General features: G+C 47.7%; 1 pseudogene; it reads left to right on the top strand.

Annotated features, from left to right (window-relative positions):
• The first annotated feature begins 6,331 nt into the window (after window positions 1-6,331).
• LOC143173488 (olfactory receptor 14A16-like) lies at window positions 6,332-7,232 on the top strand (annotated as a pseudogene).
• The last annotated feature ends 17,593 nt before the right edge of the window (window positions 7,233-24,825 follow it).

Below are 24,825 nucleotides of genomic sequence, written 5' to 3'. Positions count from 1 at the left end.
GCTCAAGCAGGGCCACCTAGAGCCAATTGCTCAGGACCATGTCCTGACAGCTTTTGAATATCTCCAAGGGTGGACACTCTGCAGCACAGCTGGTGCAGGACAAGAAAGACACAGAAGATCCAACCAAACATACGTCTGACTTACTTCCATGGTCATGGGGAACCTGAGTGCTTTGCCTACCATTGTCAGACCTCTGGTGGAAGGAAATGCACAAACACTCCTGGTGGAATAGACCTCAGGAGTTCTCTAGTCCAACCTCCTGCTCACAGCAAGGGCAGCTATGGGGTCACAACGAGTTACTCAGGGATTTATTCATGTTGTGTTTGACAACTTCCAAGAATTGACATGGCACAACCTCTCTGGACAACCTGTTCGTGTGCTTGACTAATGTGAAAGGCAAGATACTAACTGCAATATGACTTGCTTAGAACAATAAACGCTATCTGAGACTATGAGCTTTTACCTCAGAGTCGATGTGACCTGAAGACCCAACCTAAGACAGCTCTTACCAGCTGAGAACACCTCATACCAAAGACAAAACAATAGAAGATTCACCTTTCCAAAAAACAAGCACGTAACCACAGCCAGAACAGCAATCGACCGGATACCAATATAAACCCACCCACACCACCTGCAAGGGACATCGGTTTAGAACAATGAAGATTAACACACCACTGACCATACATCAAGACTACCTGCATGGGACAAGCATGTACTGATCCTGCATGGGACAAGTACATACTGATTACATGAGCAATAGTGAGTAACTGATTAGCTCACCCCTTAACATGAGTAATTTGATTGGTCTACAAAACTGTATTGTAACATATATAAACCCTACTTTCCTCTGTATTGGGGTCCCCCATGCATTAGGCTGGGGCACCGCGATGTGCATAGCTGAAATATGAAAGAATAAATTCCCTTGGTAATTCTGTGCTAAATATCTTTGCCTCCCTCCTCAGCCAGTGAAGAGCAAACTTTTACACTGTCTTCATGGGTAAACAGTTTTTCCTCACTTGTTTCAATTGATGCCCACTGACCCTCATCCTCCCATCATGCACAAGGAAGAGCCTGGCTCCATCTTCTTGATGAGGTCCGGGCAGGGGTGGAAAGACTCTTAGTAGGTCTCCACAAAGCCTTCTCTTCTCATGGCTGAACAAACCCAGCTCCCTCAGGCTCCCATAGTGACAAAGTTGACCTTACGAATGCATGCCTGAGATGTTTAAGGCTCTTCCAGTCCTGCTGGATTTTATTGGATTTGCAAGGGACCTTAGGGATGCTGGAATATCATCACCCACATGCCACAAATTTCTGCATGTCACTCTCATTTGTCATCTGGTTTCCATGCACAGGTGTTTCAGGCTGTGAGGAGGGCCCATTCTGAACAAGTAGCTATTCATAATTAAACTTTCAGCTTAAAATGCTTCAGGCCCAAGAGGCAACATCAGAACACTAGGAGAGGCTGGCCCTGGGAATGCCATGCTTGGTGCTCACCCAGGAATCCATGACTGCAAGAATCACAGTAGCTATCATCAGAGATGACAGAATCATTCAATCGTTCAGATTGGAAGAGACCTTGGGATGTCTCTAGACCAGCCTTCTATTTACATCAGGATCAACACTGAAATCCCCCCAAGTTCCTCAGGACTTTGTCCAACAGAGGCCTCAGAAGGGAAATGGTAATCAACAAAACAGAGCTGAGGGGGAATCACCCCAAATATATGCACATAAATAAGAAAGACACTACAGGACAGCATGATGGAAATGCACTCATGCCCCTTCTGAGAAATCAGCATGCCTGGACCTCTCTTTTGAGGGCTTGCCCAGTAATTCACACACAGTGAGAAAACACAAGAGGAATTAGAAGTCTGTGGAAGTTACACAGCCACAATGTCATTTGGATAACAGAGTTGTGGTAGTTAGCTCACACAACCGGAGTGCTGCAATAGACGGATACAGGCTCTTTAGAAGGACAGGCCGAGAGGGCAAGGAGGAGAAGCTGCCCTTGATGCAAGAGAGCAGTGATAATGCATGGAGTTCAGCCTGGAGAGAAGCGATTGACTCAGCTGAAAACCAATGGATTAGTGGGCAGAGCAACATGGTTGACATTGCAGTGGGTGTCTGCTATATCAGGAATAGTCAGGAAGAATTAGATGAGGCCTTCTTCAGATGTTCAAGGGCCCTGCTCCTCATGGAGAACTTGAAAACCCCTTATATCTGCCAGAGGGGAAACAGCAGGGCACAAGCTATCTAGAAGACTTCTGGACGACAGAGATGGTAACTTCCCAAACATTAAGACATGGGGTTGGGAAAGCCAGAGCCCACCTGGAGTTGAATCTGGGAAGGGGCATGAAGGGCAACAAGAAAGGATTCTCCAAGTACATCAGCGGCAAAAGGAAGGCAAGGGGAAACATGGAGAACAGGATGAACATAGAGAATGGGGCAGGAGTCCTGGTGCCAAAAGATACGGAGGAGGTTGAGGGACTCAATGCCTTTTTCACCTCACTCCTTGCTTGTTAGAAGCCTTCAGGAACCCCAGTCCTCTGAGATGAGAGGGAAAGTTCAGAGCAAGGAAGACTTGCCCTCGGTGGAAGAGGATCAGGTTAGGGAACATTTAGACAGACTAGACAAGAAGCCCATGGAGTTCTTCATGGGATAGAGGCATATCCTTGCAGGTTATACTGGGTCCAACAGTATTTAACCACTTCATTCTGTGACCTAGAGCATGGGACTAAGTGTACACTCAGCAGGTTCAGAGATGACAGAAAACTGGGAGGACTGATTAATACACCGCATGTTTGCATGGCCATTAAGGGGGACCTTGACAGGCTGGATTACTGGGCTGAGGGAAAATGCAAAGTCCTAACCCTGAAGAGGACTAAACCCCTGCACCAGGACATGCTAGAATCCAACTAGCTGGAAAACAGCTTTGCTGAAAAGGAGCTGGGAGTCCTGATGTACAGCAAGCTGAACATGAGCCAACAATGTGCCCTTGTGACAATGATCCATTCGGAAGAGCGTTGTTAGCAGGTGGGGGGAAGTGATCCTTCCTCTACTCAGCACTGGTGTCAGTAAGTGGTGAAGCCCCTTCTGGAGTTCTGTGTCCAATTCTGGGCTCCCCAGTACAAGAAAATTCTTGATGTACTAGAGCAAGTCCAGTGAAGGGCCACAATGATGATGAAGGGACTGGAGCATCTGTCATGCTGAAGAAAGGCTGAGAGAGCTGGGACTGTTCAGGCTGGAGAAAAGAAGGCTCAGGGGGGATCCCATCAGTCTTTTAACACTAAATGGGAGGCATTAAAGAAGGCAGAGCCAGACCATACTTAGTGGTGCCCAGGGACAGGACAAGAGGCAATGGATACAAACTGAAACACAGGAAATTCCACTGAAACCCAAGAAAGCACTTTTTTACCAAGATCATGGTGAATGGCCAGTGCTAGAAATGGCTGGTATAAGGGTCTGAGGCTGGAACAACCCTCCTGAGGCAGGGTCTTCTGTTTGTTCAAGCAACAACAAGCTGGGCTGTTGAAGTCAGGGACCCTGCCTGAGGGCACCCATGGGCATGGGGATGTTCTACAGGGCCCCAGAATCTCCTCTGCATGCTCCCTTCCCCTGTAGTGCTCCGAGACCACCAGCCCTTCAGGTGACCCAGGAGATTCCTAGTCTTCCACCTGGTCACAGATGGATCCCAGGCCTCTAGCAGGAGCCTGGCTGAGGAACTTTGTCTAGGGGTGATAATGGGGTAAGGGCTGGCACATGGAGTGGGAGAGACCACCTCAAGGCCATGCTGGGGACAGCGACTGAGGGACAGCAACAACCTTGGATAGCTCCTGGGTCGTGCTTCCTTCGGTGCAAGCTCAGGCACAAGGCTCCAGCCTCCCATTTCATCAAAGGGACAACAATGGCATTAAGAGATGGGGAATGGGGGACTCCAGTCCTTCTTCAGCCACTTTCCAGGCCCTGTGGAGCACCAGGACAGCAAGGATATCTGGGTCTTCACCTGAGAGCACACATTAGTGTACCCACACATTGTCTTGGTTTAGTTAAATGTTCGCATTTTTCTGTCAAAACAGTTTCCAGTCGAGGTCAGATCCCATCTGATCAGTCCCTATCCCACTGCTGATCTATCCAGCCATTCCTGTGCACCCCACAGGGCTCCAAGCTGGAAGTGCTGCTCTGTAGAAAGAGTTGGGCTGTGGTGCTCGGGGCGAAAGGGTGACCCTACACTGGCCATGCTGGTCAGGGTGGGAAGCAGGCCCAGCCAGATGGGGATTGCTGCTGCTCATTGCCCCCACCTGGGGTCTGTGGAGGTGGAAGGTTCTTGGAGGGACTGTGGAGCATTTCTGAGGGCATTAGGTGTTGCAGGTGTGTCTCTAGATCCAGCTGACAATACTTGACTAAGGGTGACATGAATCCCTCTCCAGCCTCCCTTTCCCATGCCTTCTGGGTCCCTACTGCCTCCCCCAGCATTGCAGAGTCCTTGTTTGCCTGTGGATACCTGGATTTAGTGCTTTCCCTTTGAGTGTCTCCACCTTTGGCTACCTCTACCTTTGTCGACATCCATTCGCTGCCCACCCCAGGCACACACTGTCCCTGAAGATCCCCTGTGCTCCCAGATTCCCCTCCTAATGGATGGGTGTCTGCCATGCCATATGTGGAACAGTGAGCATATTAAAAATAACACTTGGTCTCTAAAAGGTCATGATGTGACAATGAGCTTTTTGCTCCCAAATCCATGGATCAACAGGCCCTTTTATGATCCTATTCTTCTGGACACCAGCTTTGGAGGAAGAGGGGTGCACAGGGGAGATCCCATTTTATGACAGAGATGGTATGAGAAAGTTCGCTCTGAGCCTTTGTTATGCATACTTTTATATGGTCTCCAGGTGAGACAGAGCAGGTTCATGCCTCAGATGTAGTGAGACAAATCCAGACACTTGTGTAAGAGCATTTGGAGATAAGGAGAAATAACACTGACAGTAACACAGTGAATAAACAAAGCTCAGGCCTGGTATGGGATATGCTGGGAATAATTAGTAGCGAGAGACAGCAAGTTTTAGCTTTTTAAAAAGAATGTCTATGAAATCAGTTTCCTCAGGGCACCCCTGAGCTCCTTGTTCCTCATGCTGTAGATGAAGGGCTTCAATGCTGGAGGCACCACCAATTACAGAACAGCAGCTGCTGCCATGTTGGGACAAACTCTGCTGCTCAGGAGGGTCCCATAGTGCAGGGGTTACAAATGGTAATAAAGTAGTCATGCACAATGACGGTGGGAAGAAATAGCCTCCTCCAATTCAGAAGAAAAATAAAAAGAGCTGGGCAGCACACCCCACACAGGAAATGGCACTAGTGTCACACAGGGAACTGGCGATGGATTTGGGGAGAGTGGTGGAGATGGAGCCCAGGTCAAGGAGAGAAAGGCTGAGGAGGAAGAAGTACATGAGGGTGTGGAGGTGCTAGAGGGTGGGGTGGGAGGCAGAGAAAGCACCACCCTGTAGTCCCTCCAGATGTCTCTGGGATCCCCCAGGAAACTACTTTGAAAGAGACTGCAGTAATCACTGATGTTCCCCCTCTCAGCTCTGCAGAGACGCTTATTTCCAGCAGTGTCATCTCTCCTCTCAGAGACAGAGTTAGGTACAAGAATCACCTTTCCTTGTCCCATCATTAGATAGGACACCTGGGGAGGTACAGGCAGGGATCTCCTTTACCCCTGCTGAGGGAAAGGATTCAGCTGAGTCAATGGAGGCATCTCATCCTGAGTGTGTAGTCCTGGGGCTGGAAGGTGACTCAGCTCCCTCCCATGCCTGCTACAAACCCCCAGGAGGTGGGATTCCACTTGCCTTAGTTCAGGTGTGCTCAAAATAGGCACCTGAATGTGAACTGCTTGTCTAAACTCCCATGCTAGTGACTTACCACTACAGGGTGCTAGACAAGGCGGAATGGCTTTAAACTAAAAGGGGGTAGATTTAGACTAGATATAAGGAAGAAATTTTTTACTCTGAGGGTGGTGAAACACTGGAACAGGTTGCCCAGAGAGGTGGTGGATGCCCCATCCCTGGAAACATTCAAGGTCGGGTTGGATGCGGCTCTGAGCAACCTGATCTAGTTGAAGATGTCCCTGCCCACGGCAGGGGGGTTGGACTAGATGACCTTTAAAGGTCCCTTCCAACCCAAACTATTCTATGATTCTATGATAAAGGAAATGCATTTGGATTGTGGTGGTGGTGATGTGTAATTTCTACGAGAAAAGGAGTGGCTTTGCTCAGAGAAAACTGTCCTAACATTTCCATGCCTTCCTCCTTGGACAGGCCCCTGTGCCCAGAGACAGCAAATGTCCAACAGCAGTTTCCTCACCTGGTTCCTTCTGGCATTTGCAGACACACAGGAGCTGCAGCTCTTGCACTTCTGGCTCTTCCAGGGCATCTACCTGGCTGCCCTCCCATGCAACGGCCTCATCATCACAACCATAGCCTGTGACCACCACCTCCATCCCCCCATGTTTTTCTTCCTCCTCAACCTCTCCCTTCTCAACCTGGGCTCCATCTCCACCACTTTCCCCACACACATGTCCATTTCTCTCTGGGACACCAGGATCATCTCCTGTGTGGGATATGCTGCGCTGCATGGGTCTTTTCTTTCTTTTTCTGTGCTACAGCAGAGTTTTATCTTCTCACTGTCGTGGCCTATGACCACTGCATTGCCATCTGCAAACCCCTGCAGGGACCCTCCTGGGCAGCAGGGCTTGTACCAGCATAGCAACAGCTGCCTGGGGCAGTGGGTTTCTCTATGCTCTGCTACACACTGCCAATGCCTTTTCAATACCACTCTACCAAGGCAATGTCCTGGACCAGTTCTTCCATGAAATCCCCCTGATCCTCAGGCTCTCCTGCTCAGACTCCTACCTCAGGAAAGCTGGGCTTCTCATGGTTAGTACCCTTTTTTCTTTTGTTTGTTTTGTTTTCATCATGCTGTCCTATGTGCAGATCTTCAGGGTCATGCTGAAGATCCCGTCTGAGCAAGGATTGCACAGAGCCTTTTCCATGTACCTCCCCCACCTGGCCATGGTCTCCCTGATTCTCAGCACTGGCATATTTGCCTACCTGAAACCCTACTCTACCTCCTCCCCATCTCTGGATCTGGTGGTGGCAGTTCTGTATTCAGTGGTGCCTCCAGCAGTGAACCTCCTCATCTACAGCATGAAGAACAAGGAGCTCAAGGATGCTATTAAGTGACTCCATGAACATTTTTCAGTGGTGATAAAATTACCTCCTCTCTCCACAAATGATTCCCAGAGTATCTGATTTCAGCCTTTTGTGTGGGTTTTTTTGCTGTTGCTATTGGTATCTGTGGTTATTATGTTCCTAAAAAATGTTTGAATTTGTCTCGCTACAACTAAGGCATTAACCTGCTCTGTCTCACCTGGAGCCCATATAGAAGTGTGTCTAAGACTTCCTCAGAACTAGCTTTCTCATAGCATCTCTCTAATGAAATGGGATCTCCCCAGTACACTGCCCGAAGGCTGGGCTCTTCCTCTAAAGCTGGTGTCAAGAACAGGCTTGAGGAACTGCATCCTAAAAGTTCCTCTTCCTCCCTGTGTTCAGGAGTATAAGGCTCATTGTCACATTGTGACCTGTTAGAGACCGAGGACTAGATTTAGGAGTCACCCATCTGCTGCTCTTTTCTCCTCACACTTCTCTCCTGCTCCAGCATGAGACCTCTGCATGGGCTGCAGTCCTTCAGGATAAACCTGCTTCTGTGTGGGTTCCCTGCCACAGGCCACAGTTACCTTCAGGAGAATCTGCTCCAGTGTGCGCTCTCCACTGTCTGCAGCTTCTTTCAGGAAATATCCTCCTGCTCTGGTGTGGGGTCTTCCATGGGCTACAGTGTGGATATATGCTCCACTGTGGTCCTCTCTACAGGCTGCAGTGGGGACATCTGCTCCAGCATGGTCCTGTCCATGGGCTGCAGGGAAATACCTGCTCCACCATTGTCTCTTTCATGGGCTGCAAGGGAATCTTTGCTCCAATGCCTGGAGTGCCTCTTCCCACTCCTTCTCTGATCTCAGTGTCTGCAGGGTTATTCCTCACACTTCTTTCCTCTCTCCTTACTGCTAGTCAGTCTTTTGCCTTTTTTAAAATACGCTAACACAGAGATCCCACCAGTTTCTCTGATGGGCTCAGCTGTGTCCTGTGGTGAGTCTGTTGCTGAGCCAACAAACTGGCTCCACCCGACATGGGGACAGCCCCTGGCCTCTTCTCATATCATCCCGCCCACTACCAAAGCCTTGCCTTGTAAACCCAGTACAGGTGGGCAGCGAATGGAGCTCCACAAAGGGAGAGATTGCTCCATGTGGAGCTGCGTAGAGGTGAACTGCTAACTGCAGGAGGTACCTACAGACAAAAGAGGACTTTGCAATTGCAGAGGACACAGTGGGGGCACAGGAGGCATGGGGAAGGGAGGCCAGCATAAATGAAGTACTATGGGCTATCTAAAGACAAACCATAACACATCTAATGCTCTTGGAAATGCTCCACAGTCCTTCCAAGCACCTGCCACATCTACAGATCCCCCCCTGGTGAGAGGAGTTAGCAGCAGTGATCCCTGTCCCACTGGGTCTGCTTCCCACCCTGGCCAGCATGGCCAGTGCAGGGTCATCCCTTAGCTCTGAGCAGCACAGCTCACTTGCTCTGCAGAGCAGCACCGCCAGCTTGGGGTCCTGGGGGGTGTATGGGGAGGGGGGCAGGAACAGCTGGCCAGATAGAGGAGGAATAGGGAGAGATCAGAAGGAAGACAACCTGGGCTTGAAATTGCCTCAAATAGAACAATGCCGGCATTCAGCTAACCCAAGCCCATGTTCAGAGTGTGGGTACACTGTGTGCTCATGGGTGAAGACCCAGATATCCTTGCTGTCCTGGTGCTCCACAGGGCCTGGAAAGTGGCTGAAGAAGGACTAGAGTCCCCCATTCCCCATCTCTTATTGCCATTGTTTGTCCCTTTGATGAAATGGGAGGCTGGAGCCTTGTGCCTGAGCTTGCACTGAAGGAAGTACAACCGAGGAGCCATGTCAGTTTGCTGCTGTCCCTCAGTCCCCATCCCCAGCACAGGCCCATAAGGCAGTCCCTCCCACTCTATGTGCCAGCGCTCACCCCATTATCACCCCTAGACAAAGTTCCTCAGCCAGGCTCCTGCTAGAGGCCTGGGATCCAGCTGTGATTACAGGCAGGACAAGTCCTCTCCTGAACCCTTTGCAGGGCTGGCAGCATCTAGGAGCCCCACAGGAGAATGGAGCATGTGGAGGAGATTCTGGGGCCCTGTAGAGCATTCCCATGCCCACAGGGGCCCTCAAACATGATCCCTGACTTCAAAGACCCAGCCCAGCTTGTTGTTGTTTGAACAAACAGAAGAAACTACCCCTGAACAGTTTCCAGACCCAGACACTTATACCAGCCATTTCCAGTCCTGGCCATTGACCACAGGCCAGGTGAGGACTGCTCTTTGGGATGTGATCAGCTTCATCCTCCTTTTGGTGTCAGTGTCTGTGTCCTGGTTTCAGCAGGGATAGAGTTAATTTCCTTTCTGGTAGCTGGTACAGTGTTTTGGATTTAGGATGAGAACAAAGTTGATAACGTACCGATGTTTTAGTTGTTGCTAGGTAATGCTTACACTAGCCAAGGACTTTTTAGTTTCCCATGCTCTACCGACTGAGAAGGCTGCAGGTGCACAAGAAGCTGGGAGGGGGGCACAGCCAAACTGGCCAAAGGGATATTCCATACCATGTGATGTCATGCTCAGTATATAAACTGGGGAAAGCTGGCCAGGGGGGGCCGCTGCTCGGGGACTGGCTGGGCATCGGTCAGCAGGTGGTGAGCAATTGCACTGTGCATCACTTGCTTTGTGTATTATCATTATTATTATTATTATTATTATTATTATTATTATTATTATTATTATTATTATTATTACTACTACTACTACTACTACATTATTACTGTTATTATAATTTTATTTCAATTATTAAACTGTTTTTATCTCAACCCACGAGTTTTTCTCACTTTTACTCTTCCAATTCTCTCCCCCATCCCACCGGGGTAGGGGGGGAGTGAGTGAGCGGCTGCGTGGTGCTTAGTTGCCGACTGAGGTTAAACCACGACAGCCTGTATCAGGTGAATAGTCAACCCTGCCTGGTCCCTCTTCCAGTCCAGACCCTGGCTGACCCCCAGAGCAGGGCTGCCTGCAAACACCCACATGGGGTATGGGCAGGGCTGGGCACGGGCTGGGCACTAGGGGGAGCTCTTGTGCTCTAAAAATGTCCCTAAAATTCAGGACAACTCTTCACCAACTCTTCACCAGGCCCATATCTCTCAAGATTGTGAATTCCACCAGGGCATGATCACTGCAGCTCAGGCTGCCACCAGGTTTGACAATCAGTTCATCTTTGTTGGTAAGCAACAGGTCCAGTAATGATTCTCCTCTGATCGGGCTGTCTACTATCTAGATTAAGAAATTATCTTCAACTCTCTCCAGGAGTCTCTTGGACTGCTTACATCTTGCTGTGCTGCTTGTCCAGCAGCTGTCAGGGGGATTGGAGTCCCTCAGCAGGATCAAACCCTGCAAGTGTGATGCTGCCTGTAGTTGAAGAATGCTTCATCTACAGGCTCCTCTTGGTCAGGCAGCCTATAGTAAACACCAACCACTGGTTTCGTTTGTTTTCTTGCCCCCTAATTTTTGCCCAGAAGCTCTCAACCTGTTCCTCGCTCTTTTTCCAAGACAGCTCTGGGCAGTCGATCCATTTTTTTACATAGAGGGTAACGCCCCCAACCCTTCCTTCCTTGACTGTCACTTCTGAACAATTTGCAGCACTCCAGTCGTGTGATTCATCCCACCATGTTTCAGTGATAGTGATTATATTGTAGCTTTTTAACTGCACGGTGGCTTCCAGCTCCTCCTGCTTGTTACCCATGCTGCATGAGTGGTGTGCACAGAGGCACTTCAGCTGGGCTATTGACTGTGGATGCCTTTTTAGAGGAACATGCCCTAATTCTTTTGAGGCCTTTCACAGGTGCTTCCCCTGTTTGTTCCTAATACACCAGCAGCCCCTGGCACTTCCCTGTTGCTCAAAACTCCAACCCCTTCTCCTTCTTAATTTTTTCTTTTTTTTTGACATTTTCAAAACATTTCTATTATAGTCAGGACTGCAGCATTAAAAAAGAGAATTTAGCTTCTTGCACAGACACTTGTGCCCTAAAAACTCTCCCCTCCCAGCATTGTGCGTGCCACAACTCACTAAAGAGTAAGTCAGCCACCAAGGTATCAAGCTCTTTCACCTGATACGGGGAAGCAGGGTGACCAACTTCAGTGAAACACCATTTTTGTGTAGTCAAATTTGCTCTATTAGCAATATATTTGTGTTACAGTGTCTACTTAAAGGGGTTTCTAGATCATGTATCCACACTCCCTTTTCACTCCCTTCATGGTTAACGATATGTGACTCCATTTTTGGTGAAGAAAGGGAGGATACTGGTCTCCCCAAACATCAGATACCTCAGTGCAGATGTCTATCTCCAATCAAGTAGTCTAGACTTCCCTTTAATGGAGAGAAGGAAGTTGTCTCAACTGAGGTGTCTGGAAATACTCTAACTGGTGGCCAGCTAATGCTCCAGAAGAGCTCCCATAAGTGCCGGGTCAGGTTTCCAAGCAGCATATTGATACTTCAGCTACCCCGGGGCATCTCAGATAGTAACAGTAGCTGATTGTGGGCAAAGAAATCAATCAAATGGTTTTGCTCCATCAGCTTCCAAGGGATTGAGATAAGGCTGACCAGCCTGTAGTTCCAAAGATGCTCCTCCTTGCCCTTTTTGAAAATGGGTGCAGTGTCTTCAGCAGGGCCTGGATTTGAGAAGCACCTGCAGTAGGATGAAGAGCCAAGTATATGCCCAAGTAGGTTACTCAGATCTGGAACCTCCTGGACCTCCAAGTAAACTCCAGCCCCTGTTCAAACCCTTACTCAGCTCTGGCCCCTGCTGTCCTGGTTTCAGCAGGGATAGAGTTAATTTCCTTTCTGGTAGCTGGTACAGTGTTTTGGATTTAGGATGAGAACAAAGTTGATAACGCACCAATGTTTTAGTTGTTGCTAGGTAATGCTTACACTAGCCAAGGACTTCTCAGCTTCCCATGCTCTACCGACTGAGGCGGCTTGGAGGTGCACAAGAAGCTGGGAGGGGGCACAGCCAAACTGGCCAAAGGGACATTCCATACCATGTGATGTCATGCTCAGTAGATAAACTGGGGAAAGCTGCCCGGGGGGGGCCGCTGCTCGGGGACTGGCTGGGCATCGGTCGGCGGGTGGTGAGCAATTGTACTGTGCATCACTTGCTTTGTGTATTATTATTATTATCATATTATTATTATTATAATTTTATTTCAATTATTAAACTGTTTTTATCTCAACCCACGAGTTTTTCTCACTTGTGCTCTTCCAATTCTCTCCCCCATCCCACCGGGGGGAGGGGGGAGTGAGCGAGCGGCTGCGTGGTGCTTAGTTGCCGACTGTGATTAAACCACGACACCTGCTTAGGCTCCAACTTGGCTCTGGCCCCTGCTCAGGCATTCACAGCACTACCACACCTGCTTGAAATACTACCTTGGCTCCATAAGGAGATAGAGCAAGTAATTGTCTCTGCATCTTCCTTGGAAAACTACCGAGCTCTGGTCCTTACTCAAGTAGCTTCTTAGCTGCAGCCCCTGTTCAATGGCTACTCAGAGTTGGCATCTGCTCTGGCACCCACTTGTCTACGGATATCTCACCATCTTAGCTCCAGCCCCTAAGCTCTGGTAACAATCTTGAGTGGGTGCTGTCTGAGAGGGATCAAAGATCAGTGGCTGCCCAAACAGGGGCTGAAGCTTGTAGCAGCCAGAGAAGAGGCTGGAATGTAGTTGGAGCCCAAGGACTGTACAGACCTGAGTGCACAGCAAGGAGTGGCAACAGTTTGTAGGAGCCCAAGGAGGGGCTTGAGTTGAGTGGCATCATGAGCAGGGGTGGTAGAGACATGGAAGCCCAAGAAGGGGCCAGAGCCAAGTTGGAGAGTGAGCATGGGCTGGAGCTGAGTAAGACCTTGTGCAGTGGCTGCACTTGAGTTGCAGCTGGAGCAGTGGCCAGAACCAAGTTGAAGCTTGCAAGCAGCTGGAGCTGAGTAAGAGCTTGCACAGCACATACAGTTGAGTTGCAGCCAGATTCAGCACCAGATCTGAACAGCTGCTCGAGAAGGGGCTGGAAGCCAAGTGTGAGCCTGAGTATGGGTTGAAGTAAGACCTTCAGCAAGGGTTGGAGCTGAGTTGGAGCCAGAGGAGGGGCCAGAGCTGAGTAAGAGCTTAAGCATCTGCTAGAGTTGAGTTGGAGCCTAGAGCAGGGACTAGAGCCCAATTGGATTCTTAGCAAGGACCAGTGCCAAGCTGGAGTTGAGCAGGGGACAGAGCTGAATAAGAGCTTGAACAGCTGCTAGAGTTGAGTTGAAGCTTAACAGACCTGTGATCTGAGTAGCCACTCAAGCAGGGGCCAGAGCCAAGTTGGAGCCAGGGCAGGGGTCGATGCTAAGTAAAACTTGAGCAGGGATGGAGTGGATTGGGAGGCCAAACAAGTTCCATATCTAAGTACCTGCTCAGACAGAGGCTGGAGCTAAATGGATCCTCAGCCTGATCCAGAGCTGAATAAGAGCTTAAGCAGTGGCTAAATTTGAGTTGTAGCCTGACCAGGTGCCAGATCTGAGTAGCCTCTTGAGCAGAGACCAGATCCAAGTTGGAGCCTGAGCTGGATCTGAGTAGCTGCTCAAGAAGGGACTGGGACCAAGAAGCGAGGGCCAGAGCTCAGTCACCCTTAAGAAGATTGTGGAGCCAAGTACCTGCCCAAGCAGTGGCTGTGTGGGCCCTAGACACTTCCCAGGTGCCATGTCCTCTCCAGTGCCTGTCTGGGTAGCCACTGGGCTTTGATTCTGCTCAGGCAGATATTTATATCAGGCTGCTGCTTGGGCTGAAACTCAATTATAGTCCCTAATTGGGCTGATACTTTCCTCTGCATCCTACTACAGGGGCTAATTAATCCAGCCCCTGCTCGAGTGGCTACTCCGCTCTGGCTCCTTCTCAGACTCCAAATCAACACTAGCCCCTGCTGAAGCTTTTACTGAGCTCTGGCCCCTACTAAGGCTCCAACCTGACTCCAGCCCTGAAAAAGCATCTACTTGGATCTGGCACCTGCTTTGCCTCCATTTTAGCTCCAGCCCCTGCTCAAGCTCCTACTCAGCTCGGGCCTCTATTCAGGCTCCAAATTAACTTCAGCCCCTGCTCCTGCTCTTACTCTGCTCCACCACCTCCTCAGGATCATACCTGACTCCAGATGCTGCTCCTGCAGCTACCCAGATATGGCACCTGCACGGCCTCTGTCTCCAATCCAGCCCTTGCTCAACTCTTACTCAGTTCTGGCCCTTGCTCAGGCTCCAACTTGGCTCTGGACCCTCCTCATGCAGCTACTCAGATCTGGCACATGCAACTAAAGCCCCTGCTCGAGCTCTTACTGAGCTCCAGCCCATGCTAGACTCCAACTTGGCTCCAGCCCCTGCTTAGGCTCCAACTTGGCTACGGCCCCTGCTTGAGTGGACACTCAGATCTGGTGCCTGCTCAGACTCCAACTCAACTCCCACCTCTGCTTAAGTACTTACTCAGCTCCAGCCACCGCTCAGGGTATAGTTTGGATCCAGCCCTTCCTCAGGCTCCAACTTGGCTCCTGCCCCTGCACGAGAGGCTATTCAGATCTGGCACCTGCTCAAGTTCCAACTCAACTCCAACCCCTGCTCTAGCTCTTAATCAGTTCCAGCCCCTCCTCAGGCTCAAGCTTGGTTCTGGTCCCTGCACAAGCAGCTACACCTGTTTGAGCTCCAACACAATTCCAGCCCCTGCTCATGATCTTACTCAGCTCCAGCTCCTGCCCTGGCTCCAACTTGGCTCTGGGCCCTGCTCAAACTCCAACTTGACTTCTGCCTTTGCTTGAGTGGCCAGTCAGGTCTGGCACCTCCTTGAGCTCCAACTCAATTCCAATCCCTTTTCAAGCTCTTACTCACCTCTGGCTTCTGCTCAGACACAAACTACGCCCCAGTCCCTGCTCGTGTGGCTACTCAGACCTGGAGCTATTCAGGCTCCAACTCAACTCCAGTCTTTGCTCAAGTTCTTACAAAGTTCTGGCCCCACCTCAGGATCCAACTTGGCTCCAGCCCCTACTTGACTGGCCACTCAGATCTAGCACCAACTCATGCTGCAACTCAACTCCAGCCCCTGCTCACACTCTTTCTCAGTTCAAGCCCCTGCCCAGGCTCCATTTGGCTCCAGCTTCTGCTGAGACTCAAACTTGGCTCTGGACCCTGCTCAAGCGACTACTCAGATCTGGCACCTTCTCAGGATCTAACTCAATGTCAGCCTCTGCTCAAGCTCTTAGTCAGCTCTAGCCCCTGCTCAGGCCCCAACTTGCCTTTGGACACTGCTCGAGCAGCTACTCAAATCTGGCTCTTGCTCATCCTCCATCTCAACTCCAGCACCTGCTCAAGCTCTTACTCACGTCTACCCCCACCTCAGGCTCCAACTTGGCTACAGACACTGCGTGAGTGTGTACTTCAATCCGGTGCCTGCACAGTCTCCAAATCAACTCCAGCCCCTGCTCAAGCTCTTATTTTGCTCTGGCCCCACCTCAGGCTCAAATTTGGCTCCAGGTTCTGTTCAAGAAACTACTCAGATCTGATCCCTGCTTAGGCTGCACCTCAAATCCAGACCCTGCTCGAGCTCTTACTCTGCTCTGCTGAGTAAGAGCTTGCTCAGGCTCCAACTTCACTCCAGCCTCTGCTCAGGTGGCTACTCAGACCGGGCACCTACTTGGGCTCCAACTTGACTCCAGACCCCACTCAAGCTCTTACCCAGCTTTGGCCCCTGCTCGGCCTTCAGTTCCTACCCAGCCCTTTCTTAGTCTGCTGTAACCTTCAGCTCCCTACTCAGGCAGTTTCTGGGCTCTGGCCCTTATTCTGGCTTCCACTCTCCTCCAGCCTCTGCTCCAGCTGCTACTTACTGCAGCCCTTTTTTGGGTCCAGTGGGGTCTTACGTCTCTTGGGCGGCTGCTTACATCTTTCCCCTGCTCAGGCTCTGACTGACTTCTGGGTCCTGCAATGCCACTACAGGCTCTGCTCAGGGAGATACTTTGCTCTGGCCCCTGCTCAGACAGCTATTTCTCTCTCTCTTTTGGGGGCTTCTCAGCTCCAAGCACTGTTTGACAGCCTCTCATTTCTAGCTCTTGCTCATGCTTCAACTTGTGTCTGGCTTAAGCTTTGCTCCAGCCCCTTGTGGGGCTGCTCCTCAGCTCCAGCCCCTACTCAGAGGCTGCTCAGCCACCACCCCTGTTCAGGCAGCTGCTCAGTTTGGGCCCCTGCTTGGTTCCTAACAGTGCTAACCACTAAGTTCCTAACTACTGACCCAAAGGTGAGCTCATTCCTTGGCCTCAGTGGCCCCTCCTCATCCTGCCCTTGCCTTCCTCTCTCCTTTCCTGGGCCCTTTTGCCCTGTCCCCTGGTGCACCCTTGCTCCCAGGCAGCCACTCACCTTAGAATCATAGAATCATTAAGGTTGGAAAAGACCTCTAAGATCATTGAGTCCATCAACCCAACGCCACCATGCCCACTAAACCATGTCCCTAAGCACCTCATCTACACGTCTTCTAAATACTTCCAGGGATGAGGACTCAACCACTTCCCTGGGCAGCCTGTTCCAATGTTTAACCACTCTTTCAGTAAAGAAATTTTTCCTCACATCCAATCTAAACCTCCCCTGATGCAACTTGAGGCCATTTCCTCTAGTCCTATCGCTAGTTACTTGGGAGAAGAGACCGACACCCCAGGCCCATCCTTGACCCCAGGCCCCTGGACAAGGAGAGGACAGGCCCTTCCCTGGGGCCAAAGGGGCTCCTGGCTCCCCCCGCCACTACTCACAGATGCATGCAGAGCACCCCAACACCGCAATGATGCCCCCATGTCAGGAGCTTGCTCGGTTCTCACTCTTCTCCTCAGCGTTGCGGGCTTCATCTTCAGCCACGGACGATGGCGAGCACTCCCCAAACCCTATCCATAAGCATGGGTGTGTCTCCTCTGGATGCTGCTCCATTGGCCCTGAGGGGGAGCAGAATGAAGTGAGCCCTGAGCATGGGACCCCAGCCCAGGATGCAGGGGCCACCCCTCCCTCAGCACACAGCCATTGCTGCCCTCCTGCCCACTGTGACACCAATGGGACACAGCCACCACTGCCCTCCTGCCCGCTGTGACACAGCCATCAGAGCACTGGGGCTGTAAAAAAACTTTTACAACACAACATTTAACCTAATGTGTTTGATTGCTCCCCAGATCCTGGTAATTTCAATGCAAATATTTGGCAATACTTTTACATATTACCTGGCTGCAGATTACATTTGCCTGCTTTTCCTCTGTTTATCTACCTATTTATTAATAATACTGATGACAAGCAAGCTCTCAATAAACAAATAATAATACTGTTCTTCCTGTGTCATTAAAAAGCTGAAACAGATATAGCATTTCTGTTTATAAGACCCTTATTTGCAGGTGGTCAGATGCAGGAAATTAAGTATTTAACTGTAAATCAAGTTGGTACTTTACACTAGGAGGTATTAAAGTTTGAGTATTAAAGATACTAGTTTCAAGTATAAAAACAATGACAAATTATACAAATTTACCAGCTGTGACTGGTAAAGCTTTTGTCTAATGATATATGAATTCCTCAAGTCAGTAAAATTATATAATAATATAGGTGTTGTAATAATGCTTTACAGTGCTGAGTTTTGTGGGGAAAATTATTATGCATTATTTGCTTTTTTTGATCAATAAGCTTATAAATATCAAACAGTATTATTCAATATTAGAGTAAGACTTAACTCATTACTTCACCATTAAGACAAGTTTGGTTCAATGTACTGTAAAGATAAAATGTGCAATACTGTAAAGCTTGAACATGAACACTACCTGTCCCTAACTGGTTCAGGTAAGGTGAGTATCTAAAAAAATGTCCCGAATTATTTGCTGAAGTGACTAATAGTTGTAGCTCTTTTATTTCATCAAATATTTTCAGTGAAAAAACAGAGGAAGAAGGTAATTTTTTTAATATGTTTTATTTTGGGGAGTTTGGTAATGTTTTTATTCATTGAAGAATGAATATAAAAAGCCAGTGACTTTTTAATCTTTTTGGCAAACTTTTTACCTTGTCCATGCAGACAGGTAAGAAGACAATTGACTTTATGTGTACAACTAGTCCCAGGACACTACTTGAACAGAACGGTAAACAAGGGATTTTGAGCACATTTGGAGAAACAGGGTAGAGTTCCTTCCACTAACAGATGGCTTTGCAGCAGGCAACAGAATAAAATAATAAGTAATCAAGAGCAATTGCTAAGCTGCCTTGGAGAATTCGTGTTTTCTGTTCTGCTTCCCACTTCACCTCTCCATCTCCTTGTCTGTAAGGATTCAGCCACTAGCCTAAACATTGATGAAGCCTTCATCCTTAAAATACTTCAAAGTAAAAAAAAGAGATTGCAGCAGCATTAAGTATAATCTAATAATTGTGAAGGAGAGGATTATTAAACTGGAATGAAAATATCAACACACTATTTGAAAAAAACAATTTTTTTCTTGAGCTGACATGGTTTGAGTGCCCTGCCAGAAACACTACAAAGAAAATTAAGCAGATTGGTGATTTGAGAACCAACCGCTAAGGAGAAGTAGGAGGCCTTCTATCTAGCCAGGAATTCGACATTTTTATTATAGATTTGATTAGTCATATAGTGTGCTGTTTTGGAAGTATGAAACATAAAGTTACAGGGAACATATTTAGTGAATGTCTATTTGACATGAAGGAGCAGGTACTAAGGGAGGTTATTCAATCATTTATAGAAGCAATTCTCATCAATAATTCTGTACTACAAAGAGTGAAAATTTTTTTTTTTTTAGACAGAAACCACAAAGTGTTCTACATTCATGTAATGGAAATCATAAGAAGAAGATTGGTCAGAAGTATAAAATTATACAGTACTGTACATAGGACATCTATTATTTGGTATTTGGTGACAAGTGGCTTCCCGCAGGGGTCCGTGTTGGGACCGGTATTGTTTAATATCTTCATCAATGACATAGACAGTGGGATTGAGTGCACCCTCAGCAAGTTTGCAGATGACACCAAGCTGAGTGGTGCGGTCGACACGCCAGAGGGACGGGATGCCATCCAGAGGGACCTGGACAAGCTCGAGAAGTGGGCCTGTGTGAACCTCATGAGGTTCAACAAGGCTAAATGCAAGGTCCTGCACCTGGGTCAGGGCAGCCCCCAGTATCAATACAGGCTGGGGGATGAAGGGATTGAGAGCAGCCCTGCCGAGAAGGACTTGGGGGTACTGGTGGATGAAAAGCTGGACATGAGCCAGCAATGTGAGCTTGCAGCCCAGAAGGCCAATCGTATCCTGGGCTGCATCAAAAGAAGCATGGCCAGCAGGTTGAGGGAGGTGATTCTGCCCCTCTACTCTGCTCTGGTGAGACCCCACCTGCAGTACTGTGTCCAGCTCTGGAGCCCTCAGCATAAGGAAGACACAGACCTGTTGGAGCGGGTCCAGAAGAGGGCCCCAAAAAAGATCAGGGGGATGGAACACCTCTCCTATGAAGAAAGGCTGAGAGAGTTGGGGTTGTTTAGCCTGGAGAAGAGAAGGCTTCGGGGAGACCTTCTTGCAGCCCATCAGTACTTAAAAGGGGCTTATAAAAAAGATGGTGGTAAACTTTTTAGCAGGGCCTGTTGCGACAGGACAAGGGGGAATGGCTTTAAACTAAAGGGGGGGTAGATTTAGACTAGATATAAGGAAGAAATTTTTTACTCTGAGGGTGGTGAAACACTGGAACAGGTTGCCCAGAGAGGTGGTGGATGCCCCATCCCTGGAAACATTCAAGGTCAAGTTGGACAGGGCTCTGAACAACCTGATGTAGTTGAAGATGACCCTGCCCACGGCAGGGGGGGTGGGACTAGATGACCTTTAAAGGTCCCTTCCAACCCAAACTATTCTATGATTCTATGATTATAACTAACATACGGAACCATGTGAAACTGCATAGTTAAGACTCTTCTAATGTCAGCTTGGAAGGCAACTGAATAAGAGAAAATATGAATTGTCTTTGCAGATGTCCTTATGGTTTCATAAACAAGAGACAGATGGCAGAAAATACAAGAAGTGAACTTCTTGTGTGTGTCAGGAGTACTGCACTTTCACAAGAAAACCAGCTGAGTGAGGAGGCCAGCCGGTTCTCGTAGGAGAGCACTGATCTTCTCAGTGAGAAGTAAGCAGAAGCATTGTAGAGAATATGAAATAAACTAATCCTGTATAAATGCAAGCTCACAAAATTGTGAAGACAGTTTTTCATGTACTTTGTTATCAAGGTTAAATGTTTAAAAACATAAATAAACAGAAATTTTCAGTGGTAAGAAACACTTCATATAGCTGTCATTATCAAAAATAATGATTGGGGTGATTCACATGACCAGAATATTATAAACTGCTTTAGCTCATTCAGGCATTTAGAATACCTAAGTTTGTTTGCATGAGAAAGACACCTTCTCTATTAAAGAAATCATTTAAAGCTGCTGAAAACTCAGAAGTGTTAGATCATAAATGCATCCAGATCAGTGTGCTAACCAGCATGGCTCAGGGTCTCTTGTATACTGGTCAAATCAAACTAGAGAACAAGATAAGTTATCCTTTTCAAGCATCTATTTATTATAAATAGGGACTTCTATTTACAGATGTATGCTGGAGAATGCCTGCAATAAGTATTGTAAGAGGGCTGGGTTTCAAAGATTGTGATATTTCAAAGCTAAGAAGACCTTTGTGAGAAAAATTGAGAGAGGAAAAAATGACATCAGAATGTGAATGAAAATTGAGAATGTTTGGGAAGTCACAACATCACAGTCCAGGATGAATGCTTTAGATAAACTAGAGTAGGAATACTTCCTTCTTGCATCATATTTGGCACTAGTAGATGCCAAATCTCTTTGTACAGAGGTGAAGTCTTTCTTCTGAAGTACTAAATTCAGATTCAAGACCTGTGTTCTTGAATGGGCATTCCTCTTCTCAGTGATCTTGGTTAAGCCTGCCTATTCCTTCTCTATATAGCTCAATCTACTGAACAACACAAGCGGTGAAATGAAGGCAACAAATATTTATTAAAGGAAAGAGGAGATAAGAAAATAGCAGTCAGTAAAAATTAGAAGTTTGAAATGGTACAAAGTTGACAACCAGAGCTGAAGATAACAGGAAAGAAATCCCTGGCTCTTAACACAAATTGGTAAAATAATGGGGGGGCAGGGTGTGTGTGTTTGTTGTTTGGGGTTTTTTAACTCTATTGGGAACATAATAAATCCTAGTAGGTCAAATGCCAGATGCCAGACAGAGATGATGAACCTTTGAATAACAATGTAGAAAAGGCACAGCTATTCACTAACAAGAAATCTTGTTTTATAATTGGAAAGCTGTGAAATTATGTAGCTAAGTCTAATAATGTGGTTGACAAATGAAGCACTTTCTAGTCCATTAGTAATGGCAGATAGCAGACAGAATCTGCTAGGGATTCAACTTTTTAAATCAGTAGGTCTAGATAACTGCGGGGTCTTCAGAACTGTGCTTTCAGGGACGACATTTCTTAAACAGGAATGGAACTTTTGTTCTTCTCAGTTTGGAGAAGGACAGAAATCAAATGAGATTTCTCAAAGTGATCTTAAATACTGAGTGAACCCTGAACACCACACACTTTCTCAAAAAGAATTGGCTGAAAATATATTTGTATTTTTAAATTTTTAATATATCTACTGAAATAGATATACTGAGGTAGTTCCACAAAGTTGTTGTGCCTTTTTTCAGGAAAAGCAAGCAAGATGACCTCCTCCTGTAAACTGGTTAATCTGACAAGCTTCTAGTAAAACACCAGAAATTAACAAAAGGGGGGGGGGGGGGGGGGGCACGGAAATCCCAGCCCAAACTGATAAAGAACCAAGAATGTAAAATATGCTATTTGTAAAGTCTGTCTTGTGGTGGAAACTTAGTTTCAGTATTTGAGAGTGCAAGTTTGATGGATAAAGGTAGCTGAGTATACAGAGTACAATTCTCTTCAACGTCGTGATAGGAAAATAGCACTATTCCTATCCCTAAAGCACATGTGAAAATAATTAAGAGCCAGCTAGTTGAAAGATCTCAACAGTAGTTGTCACTGGAGGTGTTTTCCAGCAGAATCTTCAAGCAGTAAATAATAGATCTAACATTATTTAGTATTGCTTCAGCAGTCAAAAGTAAATATAAAATCACTTCAAAATCACTTGTAAAACTTGGTGGAGAGCTAAATTATCAAGGTCAAGGAACCATTTAAACTGACAGGTAAATTGCCCCTATTGAATGAGAAAATATATTTTAATGCAAAATTATATACATAGTAACAAATAATACAGGTAGTGCCTCCATGAAGGGGTAGGAGCAGAAAGAAGAGGCTACATCCAGGAGACATTTAATATGAAAAAGATTGCGGATAAATAATTCAGCATGATCTCTCTGTGTGATGTTGTGGCAAATGAGGGAGTAATGTGATCTGTGGCTGTAGAGTCAGGGAAGCACTCAGAAAACAAAAGGATGGTCTCCCTTTTCTAACCTTGTGAAAGGCAGTGATTTTACCAATATTAGAGTACTGCCTCTGTTCTGGGGGACACAGAGGCTTTTTTTCCCACAAATTTCTTTGTTACAGATTACTAGAAATTACTATTAGAAAGGCAAGCATATTTACGACTAGTAAAGCAACGGTACATTGTAAGTTACTGCAAAATACTACCAAAAAAGCAAGTGTGTATATATATATACACACTTATGATTAATGACTTACTCGTTAGTGCCGTTTCTTCATTCTGCAGGTTAGAGCATTTCTTTGCTTCGTGCTATTCAAGGGCATCCTGGACTCTCACCTGCACTTGCCAAGGATGCTCCGGATTCCCAGGCTGGGAGTTCCTGGGCTGGCAGACATTTTCCCCATTACAGCCAGGTCACCTTTTGGCTGCTCTGACATGTTGCAAGAGGACACCCTTCTCCCAGAGCAGAAGGAGCAAGCACAGAGTGCACACTTGGACAGAGTGAATCCTGAAGCACTCCTGAGCAGAGGAGTGGCCAGCTCAGCTGGCATGGGCCCAGAGAAGCAGATGTGCTCATGTTGGAAATGCAACGACATAGTCAGGAGAGGTGTAAGGATCCGCAGTTTCTCTGCTTGGCGTGAGGAATTTCCCTCATCTCTGGACTCTGCAACAGTGACAAAGAGACAGGAGGTGGTGCCATCATTGCTCATAACAGCAGCCAACCTCTCCACTGCTCAGAGAAGACGCTGCCTCTCTCCAACACTGGAACAAAGGTCTCTGATGAGTAGAAGTGGCACAGCAAAGACTACTGAATGAGTTATAACACTGTCCATCTCGAACAAAGCAGCTGTGCAGCCCCCAGCCCCGGGGCTGCATTGATTTGAGGCATTGCGGGGCCATTGTCTGGGTTTATTTCATGGCCAAAAATTGATGGTATTGGTGGTGACAGTAGCAGAAAAATGAGACTATAGACCTGCAGAGGCAGAACTAAGAGCATTAGGGACAAGGGGACGCGGGTGGGGATCAAAGGGATGGGCCAGCTTCCAGGCAGGAGACACTAACCACACTTGAGCCCTCTGTCTTCGAAAGAGATGCCTGAAGCCAGCACAGAGGTGACAGAAGTGTCTAAAGTGGTGCGCAGTGTCTGAAGGCATGGTGAGCAATCACCAGCTCTTATGCCACCAGGACTCAGAGGCGTCAAAGACATTGCTGAACTCCCTGCCCTAGCATCACAGGCAGGCCCAAGAAGGAATGGCTTCAGAGAGCACTGAGATCACCCTGTGCCTTCAACGCAGAAAGACACTAAACCACAGTGATCTGAAAGGTTAGACTGATCCTTGCCGTGACCAAAGACAGCTCTTCTTCACTTCTCCTGTGTGGCCACAGCTGCTGAAGGTGAGGCAAGGTCTCTAACGACCACGGGCATTGCTGTTCATCACGTCCAGCCCACATAGCTTGCTTGGTCATGGCAGACCAGCAAAAATTAGTTCTATCATCCTTTCATTTTGCCTTTCGAAATATGTCCTCTAATAATTGCCTTTGGAAACACAGACCCCTGAGGAAAGGAAAAGCTTACTCTCAACAAAGCTTTTCTGAGGTTCCCAGTCCTATCTACAGGTAGGAAAAAACTCTTGCAAAATCTCATCTTCACTTCTTTCCTTCATACAGCAAGAATTCCCCAGACTTGAAAACAAAGCCTGCAGCCTTTGCTGTGGCTAGGCAGGAAGAGAAAGAGCCCAGGGTGTCTGGGCAGAACTCTTCAGCAGTCTCCAGTGAATGCAGATGGCCCAGGATGACTGGTTGTAGTTCAGCAGCTCAACTTGTCTGGAAGAAAGCAAAGGTCCCCAAGCACTCAAACAGTGTAAAAGCAAGTCTTTGCAGCTTCCAGGCCATCAGACAGGATAGTGCGACAGAGCTGTCTTGCTCACACCCCTGCAGCTCCTCTCAATGCTGACGTAGTTCCTCTGTGGAGATGCTGAGAGCACGCTGCAAAGGGAGAAACCTTCTAGGAGTTTGGTTACAAATATATCATTATGGGCACATTAGCAGGGGATCCGTCCCCCATCACGTAATGCTTATATACAAGTAATCAAGTAGTCTT

The sequence above is a fragment of the Aptenodytes patagonicus genome, unplaced genomic scaffold, assembly GCF_965638725.1.
Source record: "Aptenodytes patagonicus unplaced genomic scaffold, bAptPat1.pri.cur scaffold_88, whole genome shotgun sequence".
NCBI lineage: Eukaryota > Metazoa > Chordata > Aves > Sphenisciformes > Spheniscidae > Aptenodytes > Aptenodytes patagonicus.
Note: the sequence above shows the minus strand (reverse complement) of the source record. Positions and strands in the feature narration are given on the sequence as shown.